Below are 27737 nucleotides of genomic sequence, written 5' to 3'. Positions count from 1 at the left end.
TGACTATCTATTTTATATATCATAGTGTGTATATGTTAATCTGAAACTCCTAATTTATTCCTCCCCTCTTTCCCCTTTGGTAACCATAGTTTTTCTATGTCTGTGAGTCTCTGGTTTGTAAATAAGTTCATTTGTATCATTATTTTAGATTCCACATATAAGTGACATCATATGGTATTTTTCTTTCTCTTTCTGGCTTATTTCACTTAGAATGATGATCCCCAGATCCATCTATGTTGCTGCAAATGACAGTATTTAATTCTTTTTTATGGCTGAGTAATATTCCATTGTATAAATATACCACATATTCTTTATCCAGTCATCTGTCAATGGACATTTAGGTTGCTTCCATGTCTTGGCTATTGTAAATAACAGATTCTTTGCATGTGTACGGACCTCTGCCATTGTGATCCTCTCTCATAATTTCTCTGCACCTCATGAAATCTGGTTATGAACATCAATGACCCTTCTGAGGGTTCTGCAGAGAAGATCACTCCACTTGTAGATGAATTTGTGCAACAGGTATACTCAGTCTTCCTCAAAAAGCAGGACTAGATAGCTACTTTCTGCTAAAGGGATACATCCTTACCAGAGCCATGGCTTTATTGAAGTCATTTAATCACTGGACATCACTTTCCTTTACTATAAAATAGGGACAACAGTATGTCTTGTCTCTGCCACAGGCTTTTCTAAGGATAAAGTGATGATAGACATGTGAAAATGCTCCCTGACATTTCCAGGGGTGGGAAGGATATGAGGTTAAGCTCTTCATTCTTGATGAGCAAAAACTACTCCGCATATTTTGCAGGCATTTTTTAATCCTCTTCCACTCAGCTTTCCCATAGAATGTATGTGAAGTATTTGAGTTCAAGGTTAAAGGAAGGCTTACATGTTCTACTCCCATCAATGTTTATCACCAGAAATATATTGTACATACACAGCAGATTCCTCTTTTGCCTAATAATATGCATACTTACATCTCTCTAGATGAAAATATTAGAAAGTTTGCTATGTGATTTTAAAATTAGTTCAATTTAATTTTTGCTCCAGTTATTATCACAATCCTAAATCTATTTGGACATTTGAAAAAATAATGCAGAATAAGGTAGGCAAGCTTTATTTATTTATTTTTTGCAAAACAGGAAAGAATATCAAACCAGAAAAACCATAAGAGTTTCAAAAACAAAATACCAAATTTCACATCCTACTTCAGTGAAATAGTCCAAATGAGAGAATCAAATTGCTGTTATTCTCATTTAAATAGCTCAGCAATATCTAAAACAAATGAGTCACAAGCTTGTTTTTGTATCACTTATCTCAGATTTCCCTTTCAGGAACATTTTTGGAAGTAGAAATAATGTCAGTGATAGCTTCATCTCATGTTCTGGAAAAACAGAGCAGAAAATTGCCCACCCCTGGTGCATTAGATGAAGAAATGCCTAAATTATTCAAATAACCCACAGTACCCATGCTTGCACTGACTTCTGAATGATTCTCTTTGATACAAGTTACTTCCTTAGAGTGGGCATTCAGCTCTAATCTTCACTGCCCTTCATTTCTCAGAATTTTCTCCTCCATAGTTCTGTTTATTTATCACAGGATTGTCAAAGCCTTAGTTGATTTCTTGACTACCAGAATGGGGAGGCCTATATCAAATCTGTGTTCAGTGGCTTTACTAGCCGGGAAAGTGAGTGCCATTCATTCACTCAGTCATTCAAGAACATTTATTCATGTACTAGAATAATGTTAAATACACGAGATACAGAGGTTAAAGGCCACAATTCTTGCATTCAAGGGTGTTATTCAATTGGTCTAGACAATTAAGGAGAAGATTACTATACAGACATACACAAAACAATCACAAGCACATACAAACATCCAAGTACACACACACAGATGGACATAAACACAAATTTCTATGAAAGTACAGATAAAAGGTCCCTAATTCAGATTGAGAGAAAATCCATCAAACCTTGATGGAGATCATATTTGAATTGAGTCTCAACAAGGAAAGCAGATTTGCTCCCCAATGGGTATTTGACAATGTCTGGAGGCATTTTTAGTTGTCACAACTGGGGGCTTGCTACTGACATCTAGTGAGTAGAGGGAAGACACACCATGCAACACCATGCAATGCACAAGGCAGCCCCCCACAACAAAGAATTATATGGCCTAAAATGTCAATAGTGCCACGTTGAGGAACCTTATTGTAAAGGATAAAAATGCAATTTAGATTGATTTAACCAAGCAAAAGGTTCACATATTTGAAAAGTCCAGTGGTATATTCATTCATTGAACAAGTAAACACTGAGTGCCTACTAGGTTTGGGTGATGTTGTAGGTAAAGGACATAAAGCATAAGCAAAACAGGGAAAGTCCATGTATTCACTAACATCTACCTCACTGAAAGGGAATAAAGTATAAACCAAAACAAATAGGTAAATATATAATATGTCAAATAGTAGACATTCTAAGAGGAAAAATTAAGCAAAATAAGGGATAAAAGTCATATTAGAGAACCAGGAGTTACTGGGTATATGTACTGGGTAAAAGGTGATCAGGCAACTGTTTTCTATTTTAAACAGGATTGGTCAGACTTCTCACTTATCTGTTGACATCTGAACAAGGATTTGAAAGAAATAGGGGGAAAACTGTGTGAATATTTTGGGGAAGAACACTTCAGGGAGAAGGTGCAGAGGCCCTGAGAGAGAGGTGACAGAAATAATAAAGGAACCACAATTAGGTTCATTTAACTGGAGTGCAAGTGGATGACAGGTAGAATGAGGGGCCATAATATTAGGGTGGAGGGGAACGTTGGTTCTCATGGGGCATTACCCTTCTCACTGTGGGTGAGAAGGGAAGGTTTGGAGCAGAGGATGATGCAACAGGAGATGTGTGTAACAGACTGACTCTGGCCATTCTGCTGATTATACTGTAGAGTAAGAGACCTGGTAAGAAGCTATGACAATGACCAAGGCAAAAGATAATGATGGCTTGGACCAGGATGCTAGGATAGAAGGTGTAAAAAGTGCTTAGAGGATGAACCAACTTTCAGAGTAAAGGTGACAAAATGTATTGATAGAATGGAAGTGAGGTACAGCAGAAAGAGAAAAGTCAGCGATGATTCTGAGGATTTTTGCCTCATGAGCAAATGTAAGTGTTTGGGGGGAAAAGTGACATGTTTAAGAAACAGAATGGACAGTAAGGCTTTGGCCTATTGTGGGAAGGAGAGGATAGAATAAAATCAGAGAGATCAGAGAGAGAGGCCGGGGTAGCTTCTCTAAGAAGGGGCAGGAAGGCAAAAATATCTGTATTTTTGTTCTAAATGGAAAGGGAAGGCACTGGAGTGTTTTAAATAAGACTGACATGATTAATACACATTTTTCAGATTCCTCTGGCTCCTCTGTGGAGATTAGATGCAAGGGCCAACAGAATGAGGAACAGCCAGTTGAGAGGTGATTGCTTTAGTCCAAGCAAGCCAGGATGATACCTGGACTGGACAGTAACAGTGGAAGATGGAAATAACTAGAAGGAACTGGGCTAGGTTTTACAGGTAGATCCAACAGGCTTTGCTGATGGTTTGCCAAGGAGATTAAAGGAAACAAAGACTTAAGACGGTGAAGGAAATCAGTTTCCTCGATCAACTCATACTCTTGATATCATCTGCTACCATTTAATCAGAAACACCACATTCTAAAACACAGCTACAACTGCCTGAGTCATCTTTATCTCCTGCTACACAAGAAACTCAGCCAACTGGCTTAATGAATGTTAGAAATGGATTTTTTGTTGATAATACTAACAGCTCATAAATAGCAAATGACTCTAGAAATGGTTTCTCATGAGAATATGGAAGTAAAGAAAGCCAGCCAAAACCCTGCCATTGTATATTCTTCCCCTTTATTTTTGATATGTAAATCTTTTCAAAAGCTTCTTGCCAGTTATACAACCCAGGAATAGCTTTCTCAGAGACCTGGGAGCCACCCTTCTGAAATGCAGTCACTGAGAAGTCTAGAGCCCCCATCTCCCAGTCTGTGTAGGAGGGTATGAACCTAACTTTGGCAGGCAGCTCACTCCAAGTTGCAAAATTACCTCCTGTCATGAAGACACAAAAAAAGTTTATTTTTCCTTTGGATAAAGCCAATTAGCAAACACAGATGACCGATCCTCCTACTCTAGCTCTCTGTTGCCACAGAGTTGAGCTTAGACATAGTTGTGGTTTCCCACAACTATCGTAAAAGCCTTGAATAATATCTTTCTTGCCTGTTTTGTCCCATGCAATTTTTTCTTTGACCGTAACTACCATGATTTATCAGAAAGAACCTAATAGTTAAGACAGACCGAATGGACAAAGCCGATCCACAGCAATCTGAACAGCCTTGGACAAGTTACCCTCTCTAAGCCTCGGTCTACTCACCCTTTTAATCACATATATTATCATAAGAATATTGTAAAGACTAAAATCACTAATGTCTGTAAAACCTAGTGTACCACCCAAAGAAACTGACAATCTAAAAAACTATTAATGCCTCTTCTTTCTAACTCATCTCCTTAGCTGGTCACTTAACGCACTGCAAGGTGAGACAGTGGTCTTATATGCTATATGTCAGAGACAGACACTTCTTTTAAGAGACTGCACATGATCTTCAGGTATTCTTTTTTCTTTTCTTTCCATGTATGAATTTCGGATATAAACTCCCATTACTCAAGGCAGGCCCGCATGCAGGCACCATTTGGTCATCTGTAGGTAGACCACCACCTGGAACAGCTGAAAAGCCCTATCACCTAGAAAAGTGGAGACTGAAGAGAAGTAGTGGGAGACCTCAAACTGACAAGCTGACATCTACACACATCCACAGCCCTACGAGAGCCTCTCCCCAGGTTAGAAGCCCCCGTAGGACCCAGTTCTGCTGCAGGCATCTGAGCTGACGTCTCTCTCCAAAGCAGCAACTGGAGGCGCTCTCCCATGCAAGCAGCTCCCTCTGACCTCACTCGCTTCTAAGCCATGAGTTGTTTAAGGCTAATAACCTACAACCCTATGTTATAAAACATTTTCAGTAAATGCAGTCTTCAGGGGGAAGTATCATTTCCTAACATTAGCTCTCTCCCTTTATTAATACTTGTTCTCTCATACTGGGACATGTGAACAGTGAGTGCCCTTTTCATTGGTTTCATTCATCTGGTAAGTATCTAGAGGCCAGCACTTCAATCAATACATGCAAGCTTTCAGAATTAAATTGCCCTCTGTTACGAAGCTAGAGAAAATGTCCTCTTTGTGTTTGTCTCCATTTCCTCTGTTCAATTGTTTTGGAACAAATACAGATTCTCGCCTAATTGAATATCACCTGTGAATGTTTGTAATCGTCCTCAGGCAGCATTATGAAAAGGAGTAGGGGCGGGGAGCATTTCCTATTTCTAAATCTAGTATTGTGTTCCTGAAAGCTTTTTCTTTTTAATTATTTTGGTAAATTGAATCATACGCAGTGCGGAAGAGGCACAGGCTGTTTAAATAATACCTGTAATGACTGACTGGATTAAGAAAATAATTTATCTCCTCCAAACTCCGATCCCTGTTTACCTGGGAAAAGAGGGACACTCTCAGTGGAGGGTAGACTATGAAACTACTCATGGTCTCTCACTCAGCCAAGTTTGGTACATTGACCCAAAATAAATAGACTGCCAAATACTTCTCCGGCAATATAGGCTAATTGGGGATCAGCAGACAGCTGAAATTTGGAGTCTGCAACCATGATGGCAAGCGACATCCAAGTCCCCAATCACAAGGGAAGGAAACACTTTTACCGAGAGGGAATGGAGGCTGGGAGGGCTCTAGTAAACAAAGAGCCCCCGACTTTTCATTGGCTGAGTCCTTGTCAGGAAAGAAGAAGAGTTTTTCTTCTTCCTGTTGGGCTCTGCTAACCTCAAAGGGTGTGAGAGCTACCCCTCTGGTTCCCTAACTCTTTAATTGGGATTTCTGTTTATTAATTTTTCACAGGGGTTTGATTTTCCCCACCCACAGCGAATCAGAAACAGAATGCTGCTCTTACTGGTTGGAGTATATTGTCTTGTTTGGGCGGGGGAAAATGAGGAATGTTTGTTAATGAAGCACAGCTTTGAGCACTGTCGTCGGGCAGCCAGTTGCCCCAGTTCACTTGGACTGTCCCAGTGTTAGCACTGGACATCATGCACTCCAGAAACTCCTTACTCCCTGGCAAACCTGAATTGGCCACTGTCAGGGAGAAAGAAATTTTCCTCTCCCCTTCTATGTTCTTCTGCCTGGTCGTGAATTAAACCGGCAGGAGATGGATTAATAGGAGAAAAACAAACAAGTTCAATAGCACATGAGAGACCCAGGAACGCTGAGTAACTTGTCACAATGGCTGAGACCCTCACCTTAAATACATCTTCACCTAAAGACAAAAGAGGATGTTGTGGGTAGTGGTCTGGAACTACAAAGGGGAGGAAGGCAATGCACACAGAGATGGAAAAGAAAATGTTTGTTAAACAAATGTTTGCTGGGCCCTGCAGAGACAGTGGGGCACACAACACTCTGCTCTCCAGGCCCGGCCAAGTCCCCCCCACCAGACCTAGCCAGGATACTTTGGATATGTGTCTGGTGATAGCTCTATTTCCAGAACAGACCTCTTACCTAAACTCTTTAGGGCAGTAAGGGGAAGGTAACAAGAAAAACTTCCTGACTCTTCTGTTTCTTAAAAATAATCAGCCTACATTAATCCTCATGCCAAAAAGATGCGTTTTGGAGTGGACATTCCTGCTCTTTTCTATCACCCTAGCATTGTACCTTCCTTCATATTTTCTAACATTTTTATCTTTATGGAGAACTTTATGGTGGATTTTAATCATTTAAATAGTTATCCAGTAGTTTACTCAGTCATTTTACTATATTGTAAGCAACTTTTTAAGGTTAACTATACGTAGACTCATTAACTTTGGACACACAGCTTAGTAATTTTACCAGTGTCCAAGTAGGCAACAGTGAACATAGCAGTTATTTTAAAAGAGAGAACTTAATATAAAGAATTGTTAACCAGTGAGCAGTTGAATACACAAGGAGACAACGGCCAAACCATATATGACAATGAAACTGATGCCACAACTTCTACAGCAATCAACCAATTACAGTCAGGGGTTGTTCAGTGACAACCAGCTTCCATACTTTTGGCCCTGCTTCCAACTCAGGACCAACCAGAGAAACGCAAATTGCCCTCAAAATCAACCACATAAGATCCCTACTTCTAGCTGGCCCACTTCCAGCTTCTTCGTGCAGACAACCTCCAATCACAGCACGCCCAAAGCCCTCCTTTTGTTTTTCACTGTAATGCTTTCCTACTCACCTTTCTGTCTTCAAGACACTGTAAAATGCAAGTGACAGTGGATGATTGAGTAAGTAGCCTCCATTTGTTCTCATCTGGGAAATTTTTGTTTATTTTCACACCAAGAGCAGGTTACCTGAAAAGGCACAAAGGGAGTAGTTTGTTACCACAAAAAGTGTAACTACAGGGAGCAACTACCAGTCCTAGGGCCAGGGGAACAAAAGGAAGAGGTTAAAGTTACTGAAACACAGAAGCTTGGAGAGAGGGCCTTTCACCTAGACCCGTGATGAGAGTATGCCATGAGCTCAACCCTCCACACCACAGGCTGACACACAGGCGCACACACATACTCACTTCACAAAATATTTACTTTTTAATGGAATTGATGTTCCTTACTGAGGGCCTACTCTGTATTAGGCCAGGTAATAATATCTAAAGCAGGTATTAGCTGTTTAAAGTCTGGTACAAGGACCTCTAGGAGCCTCAAGATAGTTTCAAGGATTCTACAAAGTCAAAACTACTTTCATAATAATGCTAAGTTACATGTTCTTCTTTATTGTGCTGGCATTTTTACTGATGGTGTAAGATTAATCAGGGATAGCCAACATATATAAAAATAGATTTAAAAAAAATTTCTTCTGTATAGCACAGGGAATTATATTCAATATCTCATAATAACCTTTAATGAAAAAGAATATGAAAAGGAATGTATGTATGTATATGCATGACTGGGACATTGTGCTGTATACCAGAAACTGACACATTATAACTGACTGTGCTTCAATTTAAAAAAAAAAAAAAAGGTTACTCAGGGAAAAACGGATGGAACCTTAGCATGATTCAAGGCACTGGCTCCAAAATAAAAATGTACCCTAATAACATTACTCTTCACAGCCATGCACTTGTAAGAAAAAAGTTACAAATAAAAGCCAGCCTCACTTAAGATTGTTTGTAATGAAGCAGTACACATGATTAGGTTTCTTAAATTTTACCTCTTGAGCGCCCATCTTTTTAATATACTATATGATTAAATTGGAAGTACACATAAAGTCCATCTGCCATCTACCGAATTCCGGATTACAGCTGTCTCAAGGAAAAGCACTCGTGTGGTTATTTGAGGTGCAAGTTGTATGTGCCACCTCTTTCACAGGACATTTTTACCTGAGTGAATAGCCAGAACACAAACAATGGTTTTCAGGAGTGGGTATGTGGCAGATACTCTCTTCAAAATGAACAAAGTGAACCTGTCACTTTAAGAAAAACAACTAACAGTATTTGTGGCCACTGATGAAAACTGAACTTTCAAGTGAAAATTAGAATACTGAAGACTTGTGTTTGCCATCATGAGCTTGACAGCTTTCTGACACTTAAAGACTTCCTATCCAATAGGTGTGCGTACAACAAATGCGATTTTGTTTGTTTGCTGTTGGATATCCTATGACAGAATGTGTCAGTATTTGGAAGACCTGCACAACTCAGTAAGCCAAAATTTTCCAGCCAACTCACACATGATGCTTAAAGTCCTCACCAGGTGAATGATGCGTTCCAAGTGCAAGGCAGACAATGACCCTGAGTATCACACAGTACAGAATGCTCACTGATGTGGTTTAAGATTCCTGACTGCAACTGGTCTTCTCATAAACTACCACTTGTTGAGCTTGGGTGGAATATCAAAAGAACATACCCATAATAACCTTTAGAAAAGACTTTAAGAGCATTCTTCTCTTTTCCAACTACGTATCTGTGTGGGGCTACCTTCCCTTCACGTACTTCACCCACATGTCAACAGATCACACACAGAGGTATACAAGAGAATCCAGCTGTCTTTGAGGCATCAAAGACATCAGTGAAATATACAATCCTACTCTCTAAACTTTTTTTAATAGACATATTTTAATTAAAATGTATCATTTGTGTTAACATGTAGTGGGTTTATTATTGCTTATTTTCTTGGCTCTTTTCAGTTTATTGCATGAAGGAGTTACACCAGTCCAAGTTAAAAGCAGACCCCAAATGGTTACATGATACAAGCTCTGAGGTTTTTAAGCTTGTGACAAGGGACAGAAGGGAAATTCCACTCATTGCAAGGAAATCCTCACTTAAGTTTCATTGAGCCAAAAGCACTTAAAATCCATGAACCTTCAGCTGGTCGACCTTAGCCAGTCCAGTCTCTAGCAGGAACTGACCTATGTTCCTGCGCTGGTCACCCTGTAGCTGAATCACTTCTCCGTATTCTGGGTGCTCGATTACAGTACCATTGCTGGCAAATTTCTTCTTAAACGCCTTCATTAGTTTCTTTTTATCGTAATCATCAGAGATCCCTTAGACAACAGTAAGGGTTTTCCTGCCATTTCTCTGTTGAATTTTTATATGGATATAATCCTCAGTGCCAGCAGGAAGACAACATCACCCTTACTTGCATCAGCAAAGGGGTCGAAAGAGTGGAGTTTCTGGACAGCGGACATACGATACGATTCCCAGTAATTTTTAAGGGTTAAAGGAGTTTGGGGCCAAAAATGCTTGAGAACTGCTGCTTTAGATCCATCATCTCATTTTGTCTTCAATCATTCTTTGAGATATAGGCTATAATTGTATTTTCAAATGAGCTGCCTGAGATTCAGAGAGAATAAGTAACTTGCTAAAGGTCACTCCGTCAGTTAGTAGGCACCAGAGTTTACATAATTAGCCACTGGGTGTGTATACAGTGGAGTAAAATAGTACAAAACAGCCAGATAAGGCAAATCTGTGGTTCATATAGACATTTTTGTAACTAGCTCCACAGAAATGTCTGCATGCTCTTAAATCCTCTTGGGGAATCTTGTTACCATTCAGAGGGTCATCCAACATCACGTGAGAGCTGTAGTGCATTTGCCTGGGATGTGCCCTGCATTGGTTGTTTATTTGGAGCTTCTAAATGCTATAACAGATGGCTGAACAGATCTGTCACCAAGTGACCTACATCCTTGGGATGATAAATATAATATTTGGCCTTCTCCAGTAAATGCCTAGGAAGAGGAGGAAGGACAGTAGGGGTTTACCTAGTGCATTACATCTCATTTAATCTTCACCACAGTCCCTGAGAGGGAGGTTTTCTCATGTTTAAAATAGTACCAATGATGGGGCTGACGGAGGTACTGTGACTTGCTCCTGGGGAGAAGATGCACAGGTGGAAAGCAGGCCCCTCCTCTCAGAAGCCCGGGTCCTATGTGGACGCCAGATTTTGAGACTGACAGGCAAAAGCTCAGTTATCAGAATGGGAACCATCCAGGTCTCATTACCCACGTGGCCACCTCCGTTTTAAGTCACAGAGATTTGGTGTAAGTGATATCCCACAGGCTGCAGCCAGATGTTTTGGTTATGGGAAGTGCAGGGCAGTGGAGCCCAACATCCAGGCCAGACCTGACAGTGACAGTCATTATCCGAAGGTATTACCTTTAAAGATTATTAGCATTCTACTGTGCTCATTCCTGACTGTCACTTGAGATGAATTTTTAATGAATTAAACTTGCATAATAAATAGATTTCTTTATTTTTCTGACAGCTAGCTAACTAAAGATTGTAAGGAGGGCTACCATTGTACTATCTTTGAGTGTGTGCAGTCTAAAGGATTTTAATATCATTGAAGAGCCATGCGATGATGGTGTTTTTCCCAATTACATGTTTACACCGTTTAACATGTGTTCATTAAAGGTAATTTGTGCTTCTTTTCAGAGGTATGTGGTGAACACAGGGATGCACATTGTTCCATGAAGGAAAGCAGTGATGACAGAACTGAGATGACTCACTTCATCTTCAACTTTTCTGTCCTACTCTTTTGCAATGTTTCTGCCATGGAAGCCTCTACAACTCCCCTGTTTTGTGCTGTGTCTCTTACCCTCTAAGATCTAATGCAAGAGTTGTCTTTTTCATGGTAATAATCACGAGTCCTTCTTTCTTCCTCAGAACCAAGGCAGCAGAGTTTGTTTTCATGTTGTCCCTCACCCTTGCTGGTGTAATGGGCATTTGTGTCCACTGTGATCTCCTCTGTTGTGGGGAGCCTCCTCCCCGCTGGTTTCTTGTTCTCATATTGAGGGACTTATGTTAGTGAACTATCCTTGAAATAGTGACAACATAATTGATGAATTTGGGATAAAACTTAAGTTGAGCCAGCCAGGCTTTGGGAAGCACAGGGTGTGGTCTGCTCTTCTGTTTTGCAGAAGCCGACTGCTTCGCTCGTCAAGAGTTCCCTGTGCCTTTTTTAAGTTGTCTACAATTAGATGAACCTATCAATTCTGGGATGCAGCATTAAAAAGAACATGACTGTCATACAAATAACTCAAATTTTCCAAAAGCCCTATTAGTAATGAGTTGGTGTTTTGATATTTTCTGTCTGATTCCTTTGTCTCTAACTGAGTGGACAAAGGAAATGTTAGATATCCTTCTAATGCCCTAGTTCAAGGACCAGGAGAAACAGACAGAAAGTGCAACTCGGAGAGTAAAATAATACCTGGAGAGTGAGGCATATGCTGTGGCCTGAGAGATTATTTCTAGACACCTGGTTTCACAGCCCACACTGTGACATGGGACTTGGAGGGGTGTTTGTTTGTTTGTTTTGGGGGGTTTTGGTTTACTCTGTTTTGCTCGGTTTTTTGTTTGTTTCCTGCTGATACATTCTGAACTGCTGGCTTTAAAATTTAGCCTTTAGCACTTGATCATCACGCAGTGCTGGGACCCTGTCAGGTCATCAAGCTCATGATGGCTCCAACCACAGGCAGGTGGGTCTTCCACATGGGCCACGCTGCAGGCACCAGGCCGTAGCAACAAGCCCAGAGCTCGGCCATGGGGGCCTCACATGGAGGCCACTGCAGTCTGACCTTGAATTCCCCATGCGTGGCTTGGCTTCCTGTTGAGTACCATGTTGTAGTAGGGTGAGCCTCCCTAAAGCACTGACGGATAGGCAAAAGTATTTTATTTTACCATTTCGCAGACAGATGTGTCGGGCACCAGCATTCTACAGGGCACTAGTAAGGGTCCAGCTAGAATGTTAGTACCAGGTCTGGGTAGACAGGGAGTGGCCTACAGTCCTAAATCCATATCTCATTCAGGAATCAGAAGAAGACTACAGGGAAAATAATCTTAATTCATGAAATTTGCCCAGAGGCCTAAGAACCACCCAAACATTTGGGTAGAAACTGGCTTTAGATTGTGGATCCAAATTAAGCTTCACCTGAAGAAGAGAAGATTTTGTTCACTACCAAGTGAAGAGACATGGGATCCTTATGATAAAGAAAATACAGCAACTTCTTGGATTGTTCCAGTCTTCCTATTAGAATAGGAACAACTGAAGAATGAAAATCAAATAAAGAAAAGCATACTGGTTAAGCCACAGCAAGAGAGAGAATTACTGAAGGGGGTGTTTATGGTTGAGATGTTATGGAAGACAAACTAAATAGAGAAGGAAGAAATCAGAACCAAAATGTCAGAGTAGAGGCATACAGACTGCAAAAGATTTAAACTGCTCCTAAAGAAAGTATTAGAGAAAGGGGAACACATTCTAGTTTAGTGACTCACAAACATTGCTGTCCTTAGAATTACTGGAGGACCGCACCCCAGAATAAATAAATCAGAATCGCTGTTTGTGAGTGGGATCTCACATCAGTGTTTTTAAAGCTCCTGGATGATGCCAATAGGCAGATAAGACTCAGAAATAATGTTTAAACAGGGAACTGTTAATTGTCTGGGGTTTTTTTTGATGTACAGTCAGTAAGTATAGTCAGTTTACAATGTGTCGATTTCTGGTGTACAGCATAATACTTCAGTCGTACATTTACATACATTTGTTCATTTTCATATATTTTCATTATAGGTTACTACAAGATACTGAATATAGTTCCCTGTGTGTGTTTAATTGTTTTGACGTTACTAAATTAGAAAGAGCACCTGGCGCTGAACAAAATCGAGCAAAGGAAGAGAGGAAAGATGTCAGAGAGCAGACTGAAATGATCCCTGCAGAGGGAATGAGGAATCAGGGAACTCCTGAGCAGCACCCCTGAAAGCCACAGGAGAACCTGTAAGATCAGCCACATAAGACACTCAGAGTCTTCCCACATGAACTGCAATTAAAGACTATTACTGCGGGTGGAATGACAGAATTGGGACCATCACCTGAAAGTTCATGGAAGGAAGATTCTAAACGTGAGGCATATTACGTGGAAGACATGAAGCACAATGACGGGAGCATCAAGTCCCGGGTTAGACGCTGAACTGATGGAAGAACTCCACCTGGGGGGTCGGCAAAAATGAAAGGATGACAGGCAAAAAAAAGATATTAAGCAATAAAAATTTTTGGCAGATCCAAAACATTGATTTCATGTATCTTATTTGGGAGACACTACAAAACAACACCTGAAAGATTAAATTAAAAAGATACTTCTTGATAATATATGCCTCTATGGGAAGAGAAAGCATTTATCTGGTGGGTAGAGTTGGACGTGCGTAGCTCCCTTCTTGAGATGCAGTCCTGCAGGAGGCACAGGCTGAGAGCTACCCGTCTACACTGTGGGCTCACAGGGGCCCCATCCTCACAGAAAATGGAGGAGGTTGGGCAGGAGGGCACCTCTGTCTAATTCTGAGATTGTTACTAGGAATCCCACGGTTGCTTCACCTCAAAGCCACCTTCTTCAACAACTCCATCATACCAATGCTGGTATTTTCATCTTATCTCCGCAGTTTTTTTAATCTGTCTTCATTGGTTCAGAACTTGATTTGAGAAATGGCTTATAAAGTATCGACCTTCTGAAAACCTCAATATTCTCTAGTCTTTACTAGATTGTAATTTCTTCTCCTGGCAACAGGGCCTCGCACATTGCCTTACACAATGTAGTGCTTCCATCAACATCTGTGAAATGAGGAGTAATGTTGGTTTTTCCCCACCTTTTCACCCCGATGTCAGGATAAGAGTCTTCGTACATCAGTAACCAACACTCGCCCTTTGGCATCTGACTAAGGGACGAGTCTCTGAGGGGAGAGGGGAGGGGCGTCCCCCGTCAAGCTGGAGCTGGTTTCTCCCTACACTCGATTGGCAGTTTGTGGTGGCTTCTGTTCACCATCTCTCTTCATTTCTTTCTTTTATTGAAGTACAGTAACAGTGTGTCCATCTCTGGTGTACAGCACCATGTCCTTAGTCATGCATATACGTACATATATTCATTTTCATATTCTCTTTAGATGCCAAGGTCAGGGTGAGTCCAAGGAAAGGAGCATGAATAGCTTTCGGGCCCTGGAACTCAGACTGACAGCCACCCAGCTCACCAGCAATGAAACCAGGGGCAGGAATAATAGCTAAATGTAGAAAGTTTACACAAAAATATCTCCTCTGGACAATTTCTTCTCAGTTAGACAGTGAATTTTATTATAGATTTGATTCCCAAAATGAGACATCCCCTCACATCCTCTCTTTAGAACTGGTTTACATATCAGCATTTTTATACCCAAGCTCTACCCCATCCGCCCAGCTCCCACAATAATTAGGACCCCAGATTCTCTTTCTAGAATTTAAATGACAAAGTTGTTATAACAGAGGTCACAGCAGCATGGAACAAAGAACCCGCAGATAGTATCTCAGGGCCGCCCTTAAGCGAATTTTAAAAAGGTTGGGTATCGTGAGAGAAACGTGAGAGACGACAAGGGATGTTTATGTGCAGATTCCTTAAAAGCCAATGTGTAACTAAATTCTGCCTGTTCAAGATTGTTCTCTACATCATTTTTCCAGGCATTGGTCAAGAACATCAAAGGGCATTCAGTACATCAATTCTGGCTACTTCAAGCCTAATTCCAGAGGAGCTACTGTCAGGGAGGAAGAAATTTCCCTCTCCCTTCCTAGGTTCTTCCAGCAGGTCTAAGAGTTAAATTGGTAGGAGACAGGTCAACAGAATTAAATCAAACAAAAGTTTAATAACATGTATACATGGGAGAAACCCAGGAGAACTGAGTCACTCGCCAAAATGGCCAAAACCCTCACTTTAAATTTCATCTTCAGCTAAAGACAAAAGAGGATGTTGGAGGTGGTGGTTTGGGACTTCAAAGCGGAGGAAGGCAATGCACATGGAGACGGAAAAGCAAAAGTTTGGTAAACAAACATTTGCTGGGCCATGCAGAGACAGTGGGACAGAGAGAGGAATTTCAACAGACTTTGCTAGGTTCCTCCGTGTCCACACATCTAGTTCACACTATAGTTACCTATGGTGATGGCTCCCTTCCTGGAACAGGTCCTCTGTTTGCATTCTTTCAGGCAATTAGGGGGAAGGACAAAGGTTCTTCCTGACTTTAAAGGCTTTAAAAATAGCCTAGATTAATCCTCATGCCAAAGGGACAAACTTTGGGGTGGCAAATTTTCCTCCTCTACAGTGTAAATCCCCCTTCCATTCTACTCTGCTTAGAACACCTTCACTACGCAACACCCATCCAGGAAGAAATGAAGACTTTATCCTATGAAATGTATGTATGCCCAAATCATCTCTTTGTGTTATTGTATACTCTATTATTCTCCATTCTAAGACCCAAGCACTTTTTTTCTTTTTTATATTCATTGGATCAACCTGAATCTGAAAAGATTTTTAAAAAAAACTGCCTCATTCTATTTCTCATACATGCAAGTGATATTCCCTTTGACTTTCTATAACTGCAGCTTAACTCGTGTTTCAGTCACAGAAGCCTTGTTACTCTGCCTAAGCATAGGCTCCAAGCCATCAGCCTGGAACTGCCGCGTCCTTTGGTATTCAGCACACAGATCACTACACTTAATGACGAGTTTTATTCCCGAATTTTAATGGGGCCTATTCTAACTTTCAATCACTTTGAAAAATGAGATTTTTTTAAAGAAATCTACACATATTTGGCACAATCATAAATATTTCAAAAAGAAAACCTCATGCTGGAGACCCATGAAAGACTTATCAGGTAAAGAAAACTGGAAAGAACAGTTGCAGGATTAAATTTGCATCATTTCACATCCAATTGGGGCAATTAAAACGTTAAACTCTAGTTAACATCAAAAGCAAAGGATGTGTTAAACTTGTCTCTTAAATTATTGACTAATATTATTTAATTACAATTCTCTATTTTCTCTTAGTATAGAAACATCCTTCCTGGGTGTCACACACTGTTCTTCTTTGGTCAATGAATTTTGAAGTTTTTCCTCTACTGACGCTGAATAACAATAGATCCTTCAAATGGCTTCATTCTACTATGATCAGAATCCACACAGCTCTAATCGGCTCTTCCTTAGCTTTTACCTGTTGTCATTACCACCTTGTACCGAAAACCAGAGGCCAAGAGAAAGCTCTGTTCTCTATGAGAACTAAAAGAACTTTACAGGAGCACCCTGCCTCTCAGATGTTACCACTTACATTTTCCTCTCACTCGTACTTCTATTTATGTTGGAAAAGACTTGTCAACAAGGCTAAGAAGGGTGAGGGGGTGACAGGGTACTGACAGAGAAACATTACATTTAAAGGTAATCTCTTCTAAGATCAGATTGGTGGTTACCAGAGATGGGGGCGAGGGGAACTGGATGAAGGTGGTCCAGAGGTTCAAACTCCCAGCTATAATATAAATAAGTACTAGTGATACCAGGGGTACCACATGATAAATGTAATTATAATTAACACTACAGTATATTACATATGAAAGCTCTTAAGAGATTAAATCCTAAGGGTTCTCATCATAGGGGAAATATTTTTTCTATTTCTTTAATTTTGTATCTATATGAGAAAATGAATGTTCACTAAGCTTAATGTGATCATCGTTTCATGATGGTCGTAAGTCAAATCACTGTGCTGTACGTCTTAAACTTCATAGCGCCACATGTCAATTGTATCTCAAAGAAACTAGAGAAAAAAATTAGAAGATAATCTCTTCTTACCACATACTCAGGCTGCATGAATTCACCAGAAGAACATTTATCTATTTGGGAACCTCACTTGTCTTCAAAAATGTGCTTCTCGCTTAGATTCACTCCCATATTTAGGGAAGCACAGAGACTATCAGATTTGATAAACCCCATGTTCATCTGAAAATTGTTCATTTTTTCATATTTTTTTATTTTTCCCTATAGTTTTAACTGTGGTAAAATTTTAAACACATCAAAAACTACAGGAAGTATCATTAAAAAAATACCCCTCTTCTAGGAAAATAACCACTGTTATTTTTGCTTCCGTTTTTAATATAAATAAATAAAACACTGAAGACACAGAGTTCCAATGGAAAATGGCCCAAGTTCAGTTTCTCTCCATCTTTCCCCCAAGCACCTGGTATCACTGTTTAAACCACTTGTGTGTATTCTCTCCCTCCATGTTGTTGTATTTTAACTCCTTATTATCTATCCATAAGCATATTGTCTTAAATTATGGATTTATCAAATTGGCATGAAAGGCATCATGCCATATGCAATGGTTTGCAACTTCTTTTCACTCCCACTGATGCTTTTTCCAAAAAAGAATTCTGTCCATATTACCACATATTGATCTTACTTGTTTTTAACCACACCATTTAAGTATGCCATTGTATAAATACAACACAATCTGTTCTTTCATGCAAATGACAGTTGTCGAGTTTGTTTACTTATGTCTCATCGTGATTACGATATAGGAGAACTCACCGTTAGGAGCATCTGTATTTTAGTCCCACCTTGCTTTTAAACTCCCAAATATATTGTTGCTGTTATTGGTATTGTTGTTGTTACCTTCAAACTTAAAGTCCTATTCATTTATCTTTTGTTTTGATAATCCCTGCTTGCTTCTGAATCAGCTCTTTTGTCCCTTTCCTGTTCACCCATTTCTTTCCCCCTCTAACCTTAAAAGAACCTAATTATAGGAATGAGATCACTAAGCAAATGAAATTAACCCCCACCATAAGCTCCCCTGGATGCACACCATGCTTTGCCTACACTGTTGATTCTTTCCCTAGATACAAAGAAGAATGAAGAGCTATCAGGTAAAGAATGGTTCACTCTCTACCCACTAGAGCCCCATTAGCAGTCCTGCAGGCAGATCGCGGGGCAACATAACATCTGCAAAGTGAGTCAGCCAGTATGCCCCTGATGGAGAATGCTGCAGAAGCCAACCTCTGCCTCTGAGAGTCACTGAGATTCTTTCCCCCATTTTTTCCTTTAAAAACTGTAGGGCTGAGCAGAATCTTTGGAGACAGTTTCTGGACATGAGTCCACTACTTCCCCAGATTGTCAGCTTTTCTGACTAAAGCTTTTTTCTATATACTGACACTTGCTTCTTGAATCATTGGCTTTTGACCAGGGAGCAGCTGAACCCGAGTTCAGTAACAGTTCTTTTAAGTAAACTTTTTCTTTTTTCATAATGTCCTGTTCTTACATTATTGTTTCTATTTTTCATCTCTGAACATTCCTTTAAAATACTTATTTTAGAATATTACCTAGATTGCTCATTATTGGAAATTCTTGGGCTGTTTATACATCCATTGGTTAACTGTATTGGCTTTCATAGAATGACTTGTTTCCTCAAAACAATTCTTGACAATTTTTGACATCTTTAGTGGGAATTTTTTTTTGCATAAGAGAAAACCTCATAAGGAGTTCCACATTTACCTCCCCGGGCCTTTCCCCCACAGCCCCACGGTGCATTAGACTTTAGTTTTTAGCTCACTGTTCTGGCTTGAGTTCCTCTCAGTGTGTGGAAACAGAATTTCTCTTACTCACCTTTGAGACTGACACTATCTTAATGTTTCCTGTGCTTGTACATTTCACTCAGCATTTCTGTGTTTGGAAGAGCTGTGGGGGTGTGTCCTTGTCTTCCATTTCCTAGTGACTGCTTCCAAATCCTTCCTCCAAACTCTCTGAGCCAACCAACCCCTGTGTCCACATGACAATCCTTTGATTATAATCTAAAGGGGAGAGACTTTCTATTTGTAACTTAAAACTTCTAGAAATTTCACTTGCCAATTTTATCTGTTTGAATTCAATTTTCCTTATTTATACAATTTAGTTTTTCTACTGAAATTTGAAATCTTTTTCCACATTTCATCCCAGGATAAGAAATGTTACAGTGAAACTAAGGCTTCTGGAAAATGTGTATGGTTTTCTTCATATTAACTTACAGGAACATTTTATTTGAAAACAATTGTTAGAAACAATTGTTAGAAAACAACATGTTAGAAAGACATATTGCTTTCTAAACTTATTTCATTTATGTATTTGTTGCTATTGTTTTGCTTTCCCTAAGATTGTGTCCTTTCAAGAAACCCAAAATAGCCTTTGTAAACACCTTATAGAAATGTAACTCTCGTGATCAATTTTCAAGAGTTGAAGTGAAACACGAAACAAGTGAGATTAGGGAGATCATCCTCAAGATTTTTTACTTGAGTGTCGCAAAGGACAGATAAATACTCCCAATTTAAGCTTAATAGGAAAAGTACAACTTTACTAACCTTAGGTATTATCTCCTGATAATTGCCTTAAAACTGGGCAAGAGGAAAAATACACTGTGTGTTTTTTTTCCCCCTACACTCAACATTCAGGAAATTATCTCATTATATTCCAAGGACTGATAATATCAGCTATTTACCAGTACTGATTTAAGATTTCAAAAGCTACAGGATTAAAAAAATCTAAATCTACTTTAAATTAAAAGCCTGCAGAATAGGTCAGCATATGTTGTATTTTTTTTCCTGAAAAAAATTCTTATTTTTCGGATCCTCTTGAAAAATTAACAACACAGAATTGCAAAACAGCACTCATCTAAAGATACTCAGTGGCCTCGCTGAGGAAAGAGAAATTCAGAGACATCAGGTAAATGGCAGAGCCAAGATCTGGACCTGATTCTATTGAATTCCAAACTCCATGTACTGTCCACCTTACTATTTTCCCACATTACAGATTTCTGTGGTCTGGCATGCATTAACGAAAAGGCTTCTGTGCTAGAACTCAACAGATCTACATTCAAGCCTGGACACTGCCACTCCCTGTCTTCCCATTTTGGGTGTCTTCATGAGAAACAATACAGAAGCCTTGATAGCTGTCAGGTGAGAGCTGGCCTGACACAGCGAGACAGTGGTGTTCTCCAACTGAACATGAAACATGTCACAGAGCATCAACGTCAGCTGAGGTCATTCTAGGACTGTGATGGAGTGAGAAAAACACAAGAGTGCTTTGTAATCACATCTGCTCCCAGAGAAGCATAAGAACAACATGCAAACCATTGATATATCCAAATATCTTCCCCCAGCTATCATGAGCGCCCAATGCTTTTCTATCAATTGCAGCTTTATGCTCACTCTATTCCTCCTGCAGCTGAGATGCAACAAATAGAATTACCCCCACTCCCTGATAGTACCTATCCTATCCACAGGAAACTCCTGCCTCCTTGAACCTTCCTTCAAGTCATCCAACATAAAGCCAAACTCTAACAAATCTTCCTCCACCCTCTTATTCTGAGGTCCATGCTTGCCCATCAGGTCAGTCTCCCTTGTTGCATCAGGTAATAAAATGAACTTCTCATGACTTAACATGCCTCCAGTGGCCTTTGGGAGGCATCAACACAGCTCTCTGGAATTTCACAGCTTACCCACCTACAAAAAGAGGACAAAGAGTGGGCATCAGTAGCATCAGTCCAACACTCCCTAAGGCCGTTCCAGTGCTGTCATGCCACAGCCTTAGAGCTTGCTATTTCTACCCCTTTCTTCTGATTTTGGGTGATATTCACCAAATTCCTAAGAAATTCAAATAATGATTGTTTCTATTTCTCACAAGAGAAGGTTTACAATAATTAGCACAAGCACTGAGCTCAAAGGCAATTCTCCAGTGGCCTCAGAGAGAGTGATTAAGAGTATTGCTGTTGGAAGGAGGTGATAGCTCAGTGGCAGAGTGAGTGCTTAGCACACACGAGGTCCTAGGTTCAAACTCCAGTCCCTCCATTTAAAAAAATATTTAAAAATAAGTCAATCAATCAATGAAATTACCTTCTCCTACCAAAAAAAAAAAAATAGTAATGCTGTTACATAATCTATACAACTTTGAAGTCAGAAGTACCAGAAACCCAGACTCACCCTGTAAATAATCCTGTAATCACAGATGCAGGCTTTATCATCTTTTCCTTCCTCTGGGGTTTTAGCACCATTTTACAGAAATTGAAGCATGGAAGTAAATTTTGGGGCACGACAGTTTATAAATTAAATGTGGTTAAAAGTGACTGAGTGATTAATCCTCGTTCATGCAGCTATAATGATGAAGTCAGTAAATAACATGCAATTTAATTACATTTCTGATACACATGATATGTAAGTTATGCATCATAATAATCATCTGGATTATAAATCTTTTTCTATCTGTTGTTGAAACTTGGCTGAATGGATCACTTGGATTTAATAAGTTTTGATTTGAGAATGAAGATTACTCTCTCTGTAATTGGGATACATTTATTTAAATTCCAATGAAGAAAGATATGAGAGGAAATAGCGCTGGTGAAGGGAAGAGATCCATACAGAATAATCAGAGGCAAACTGACTGCCTGACCAAAGAAGAATATGAACCAGGAGAGAGCAGCAACACAGGCAAAAGGAAATACCGACAAACATAACCTGAAGAGAAGCAGATCTTACTAATGATAAAAGGCTATGAATTAAGATGGATTTTTGAATTACGGAAGCAAAGTCTCTGGAAAAGTGCCAAAGCAGTCAGGAAGGAATCTTGGCAAAACAGCAGCAATGGAAAAACTAGTGTTTCTAGAAAGTATGTATTTCCAGGGAACAAAGGATTTTAAATGAAAAATTTAATCATTCTGCCAAATGCACTTGCCACTGAAGGTTTGAAAAGCGGCTTCCTTTATTTTATCAAATAGGTGCATTTGGTAGGTGGCTGTGGGGCAGTACAGTCAGACCTGGGTAATAATTCCACATCTACCCACTCCTACACAGATCACTTCCTCTTCCTTGTCCTCAATAAAACAAGTTTTGAGTAGCCCACTGCCACCCAACATCTACCTAAAGGCTTATTCAAGAAGCACAATTTTACAGAGACCAGCCCAGGACCAAAAGACTCCTTACAGGACATACTAACTCCTCACCATGGGGATTTTCTAAGTTCCGCAACTGTATCAGTTTGGAGTTCCAGAAATAGTATATCCTAGCTTAACCTCCTCAAAAGGAGCTTGCTAGTTACAGTCAGTATCACACTTTCACCTTTTACTTTGGAATATTTGGAAGTACACATATTGAGAAATTTCCCTAGTTACTCAACATCCTTGACATGAGAACCAATGTAGTAAATTCCCCTGGGAATTTAGCACTTTGAATAATTTCTACTAGTGTATTTTCAAATTAACTAATCTCTTCTTCTGCAATGTCTTATCTTCAATTAACCTATCCAGTGTTAATTTTCACTTTAGACAATGTATACTCCACCTTTAGAAGTTCAACTTGAGTCTTCTCTATTTCTTCCACATCTCCCTTTGACTTGCTCATGTTTTTCTTTTCTTTCTTAAACATATATATTTATAATAAATATTTTAACACCGTGTCTACTACTTCCATCAATCTTCATTCTTGGCATTTATAGATATATTTCTATAGAATAATTTTTCTTCTGGCTATGGATAAAATTCTCCTGTTTATTTGCACAGCTGTTAGTTTTTTATTGGATTGCAGACAGGATTCCAGACATTTTGAGTTACATGCTGCTGGCTTGGATGGTTTGGGGTTTTTGTTGTTGTAGTTTGTGTAATTTTCAATATTTAGGGACTTTGTTCAGAAGTGCAGTTACATTACTGGGAATTAGTTTGATTCTTTGAAGTTGATTTTTATTTTCTTATTGTGAACACAAAATGCCTTTAGTGTACATTTTGCCCTACTGCTGAGCCAATACCTTTCTGGGGACTCAGCTCAATATCTCATATGTTTGATCGTCTTTCATTTTAATGGACAGCTGATGGAAAAACAAACTGCACACATGTTATATGTATTAGCTCGTGTACTCCTTAAAACAATCTTGTAAGGTAGATACACTATCATTACTACTATTTTACAGATGGTGAAACTGAGGCACCAAGATATTGAGCTCACACAGCTGCTAAGAAGCAAAGCTTTAATTTGAAGAAAAGCAATCTGATTGCAAAGCTTGTACTTTTAATCACTAAGTTACTTATTGTTGTTGTTGTCACTATTATTAATGATAGGCAGGAGTACACAAGCAAACATGTAAGTTGATGTCAGAGAAGTAATGTCCTAAGTAGGGAATGGGACAGGGCTCACCCTATAAGCAGGCAGCATATGGAGATAAAGACAAGAAAATTAACACGTATCCATAAATGATGACAAGGTTAGAGATTTGTGAAAACTGAGATGAGACTCTCTAACACTGAAATCCTTTCCAATAATCAAAAATCTCTTAATGTTCTGCACTCCTTAATTTAGAAATGTTTCTACCTATTCTAAAAATATCAACTAACTGACAGGTTGAAACCTTTTTTGTCCATGATAGGAAAACGCAAGCTTGGTTCTTCTCGCTCTGAAAGAGATGAGAAAGTGAAAAAAAGATTCTATAAGATCAATCAAGCAACATGCCAGGTGGAACAAAGGACAAAAAACACACTCATACTTATAAAATAACTGGGAAGCAGAACGCAGGAAGCAGAGCTCCTGATCTGGAAATGCACATTGGGATGAGTGACAGCCACAACATTCACAACACAGGCAGGACATTTCTTAACAGCAAAACCCCCTCTGAGAATATATGATAACGAGAACTAGTGTATCTGACATTTGTACTACACTCGAGAGCTTTCAAGGGCCTCCGTCTGATGTGATCACATAATAATACTCTGTGGTCCCTGGAGCAAACATATTTTTCAGATGAACAAACTGACTCAAAGAAGTTAAATGCCAAGATGTCTCAGCAAGTAGGCTAGACTAGAACTGGACTTCTGACATCGCATTTTCCTCCTGTACGATGTCTGTGCCACAAAATCTGAGACGCCCACCACTAGACCAAGGTGAATAAAACTCAAAGATTGTGGGCTCCTGGACCACTCCAGAGTTTCTTTTCCCTATAACAGTCATTTGATATTTCTCCAAGTTATAGAAAATTTTATATATTTTAGGCTTGAATTTAGCTTTGAAAGTTCAAATCATGAATACTTACAAATTATTGTACTTTGGAATAGTCAGTGGTTTTGATTGAGAGTTGTGGTGACTTAACCAGCAAGTAGACACTGAAGTCCAGGCACACAGATTAGAGGTAACACTTGGTATAATTCTGCTTGTGCAGACCCACAATGAGGCCAGTAGAGGAAGTTCAGAAATTCTAAAAATTGTAGTGGCTTACAACAACAAATGTTTATTTGTTTTTCTCACAGAGCTGAAAGCAGGCCAGGAAAGCTCTGCTTCAGGATACAGGGTGGGTACAGGTCAGTTCCCAGCATCTTGCCTTCCCCTTGGACCAATCACTACCTGGAATGTGTTCTGCTCGGAAACAATGACAGAAGTGTAATTGATGGGAGAAGAACCACACAATGTCTTTTAAGGCCTCTTCTCAGAAGTGGACATTATCACAAGCCAAGGAATGGGGAAGGTTACCACACTCTCTGGTGAGACTTTCTGTGAGTCACACAACAAAGGATGGGTGAAGGAGTGAAGGGAGGGTGTGAAGAAATGGGAACATTCACCTAATCTCCCACACTATTTCATATTCCATTTTGTGAAGCAAGTTTGTATTCCTAATGCATATCAGGGTCAAAAAAAATAAAAAAGGGGGCCCTTGGGAACAGAGAAATACTGACCTGACTCCTGCTGCTACTTCTATGTAAAAAGGCTAAGAAGCAATCTTTAAGCCTGAAGAACCCATGAGCGAACGTCTGGATGTCCTGTGTACTGTGGTTGTGTCATGTCATAACTTAGAGTTACTCTGTATTAAAATATCTCCTGGAATTTTAAGGAAGAGTGCACAGTTCAAATAGAGGTGAATTTCTGGCAAAAGTCAGTTGGAGGCATATCTCGTGAAATTTTATTCTCCTACTTAAACAAAATTGCCTATAAAATCCAAGCCTGTGTGCAAAGCGCTCTGGTAAACAAAGAGCACGTTCAGCGCTGGGAGCTCCGTGTTCACATCCATCGACATGTGTTCTTCCAGGAACAAATCACTACATCATCCACTCCCAAGTAGCCACCTCCTGGGGAACAGATACCCCCCCCCAAACTCACATACACACATACAAGGCCATACAAATGCAGAAGAGTGAAAGAATGAAAGGAGAGTTTTTGGATCCTAACCCCTTTCAATTCCAAGGGGCACATCAAACTGGACCAGTCACATGCTCTGTTTAAAAATAAACAAACAAACAAACAAACTGAAACAGAAATCTATGAATTGAAAGTTGATTTCTCATTTCTATGCAATGAAGTTTGAGATTTTGCTATTTTGATGGATATGGATGCTAACGATCATTTTTCCATCTCGGATACCAGAACTACAAACAGACACAATGAGCAAACTCCCTTCTAATTCCTATAATCCATGCCCACGTGTCCTTAAACTCTGCCTCTGGGAAGAAAGCGTCTGCTGAAGAGGCATCACTGAGGTATTATGTTGCCACATAAAGTATCGAACATTTGTCCCATGAAAATGATCCTTACAGACAGAGCCCCGGTGTGGGGCCTCATCATCTCCTAAGTTACTGCAGTAGAATCCTTCCTCCTCCTCCTCTTCTCCCTCCTCCTCCTCCTCCTTCTCCATCTAACTGCAGCTTCTCCCCATGCATTTTAGAGATCCACTGTTCCATGACACAGATCTGATGTTGCCACTTCGTTAGAATAGCTGACCGTTACCTGGAATGCTGCCCTTTCCTGCCTGCCCTGCACTAGCTCCTATTAGTCGTTAAAAGCCTTCTGCATTTCACCTATTTTCCTCCAACCTACATTTCCAGCCTCGTCTCCCATTAATTCCTTGACATCTCCAGTGCCTCGTACACACTGGACTGCCTGCTCTGCCCAGTGTTCCCTTGAGTGTGGAGCCCTTCCATCGTGTTGCCTCCTCTGCCTGGGACATTCTTTATTCCCCCATCTGAGACTGGCACAACAGGACTCCCCCTAGAGTAGCTTTCCAGCCCCTCAAAATCCTGGAGTGTTGCAGCAGCTCCTGCAACGGTGTCCAGCAGATTCCTTCCCTCTGTCTTACTCCACACTCATCTGTCCCCGGGATCTTCCCAAAAGTCAGACGCAGCTCTGCTGAAAGTTCTTCAGTGGCTCTTCAGCTTTATGGAATTGACAGCAAATCCCTACATACACTGCTTCCTCATCGGCCTGCTTCCACCTTTCCTGCCTCACCACCCATTTCCTGTGCGGCCTACAATGCCACCATTTGGAACTTCCTGCAGTTTCCAGTGGCGGACACACTTCTCCCCTAGTCAGCAACCTCACCTGTGTCCACCTTCTCCCTGGAATGCTCTGCCCTGCAGTCAGCCAGCGAACTCATACTCCTTTAAAGACAAGCTCAAACAATCTCTTTCTCAAGATCCTTATCCTCAGCTTGCACCCTGGGTAAGTCAGTTACTGTCCCGATCCTGCTCCCGTAACCCTGCTTCACAGCCCTGCTGCCAGCCTTATGGCCCTCCACTCTAACAAGCTGCACACTTGTTCTGCTGCCCTGTTTGGGCCATGAGCTCTCTCAGGGCTCTGCAGTCTGTAACAAAGCCAGCAAACACACGAGGTCAGAGAAGGAAAGATAAAGAGCGACAGAGCCCCTAGAGGAGAAGAGCAATCCCCCAGAGGGAAAGACTTTTTCACTCACTCTCTCATTCTGTGTCCACTCATGGCCTAAATACAGGCCCCGCATGTCTACCCATCTCTTAGATGATAAAACAAACCGTTCCTCAGAAGGCCCATGCGGGGACACCATGCAGTAGCTGTTCTGTCCATCTCCCTTAATACGACTGTTCTGTGCATTCTCTTAGCAGATGAGGGCTTCCAGGCCACCCGTGGTTCGTGGATACCCCCTAGTTTTTTCCCACAGTCGGTGCACTCAGGCCTCTCACAGCCACAGCCCCAGTCGGCCTTAGGGTACCTTACTGTCAAAGGCAGCTCTTGTCTACCTCCTACACAAAGACTTCAGGTTAGAAGACTGAAATTTGGGGCTCTGCCCTGTCCTAGGGACATAAAAGCTGGAAAGCAGGTTAAGCCTGATGGAATGTGAGTTGGGCTCTCTCGCTGCCTGCTGCAGCTGGGCCAACAGTTCCGTGGGAGGGGGTCATCACAGCACAACCTGCATGGCATCACGGTCTCCCCATCAGGGCACAGACTCCAGGGCATCGGATTGTGGCAAAAAGGTCTATACAGCTTTCTCCTCCACATCCATTTCTCTTTCCTAGAATCTCAAGGTGGTCTCAGATACCTCAGTTCCAGGTGTGACTAC

At 40.5% G+C, this 27737-nt stretch overlaps 1 long non-coding RNA gene and 1 pseudogene across 7 annotated transcripts in view; both read right to left on the bottom strand.

The window, feature by feature from the left end:
- Positions 1–27737, bottom strand: part of LOC141577567 (uncharacterized) — an 839800-nt gene that overhangs the window by 710476 nt on the left and 101587 nt on the right. For all 7 annotated transcript variants that reach the window (XR_012506829.1, XR_012506827.1, XR_012506830.1 and 4 more), the window contains one exon: positions 7355–7469. This is a non-coding gene — a long non-coding RNA (uncharacterized LOC141577567). The remainder of the gene's footprint in view (positions 1–7354; positions 7470–27737) is intronic.
- LOC141577402 (eukaryotic translation initiation factor 1 pseudogene) lies at positions 9458–10449 on the bottom strand (annotated as a pseudogene).

The sequence above is a fragment of the Camelus bactrianus genome, chromosome 4, assembly GCF_048773025.1.
Source record: "Camelus bactrianus isolate YW-2024 breed Bactrian camel chromosome 4, ASM4877302v1, whole genome shotgun sequence".
In the NCBI taxonomy this organism is placed as follows: domain Eukaryota; kingdom Metazoa; phylum Chordata; class Mammalia; order Artiodactyla; family Camelidae; genus Camelus; species Camelus bactrianus.
This window is presented reverse-complemented; position numbering and strand designations above follow the sequence as displayed.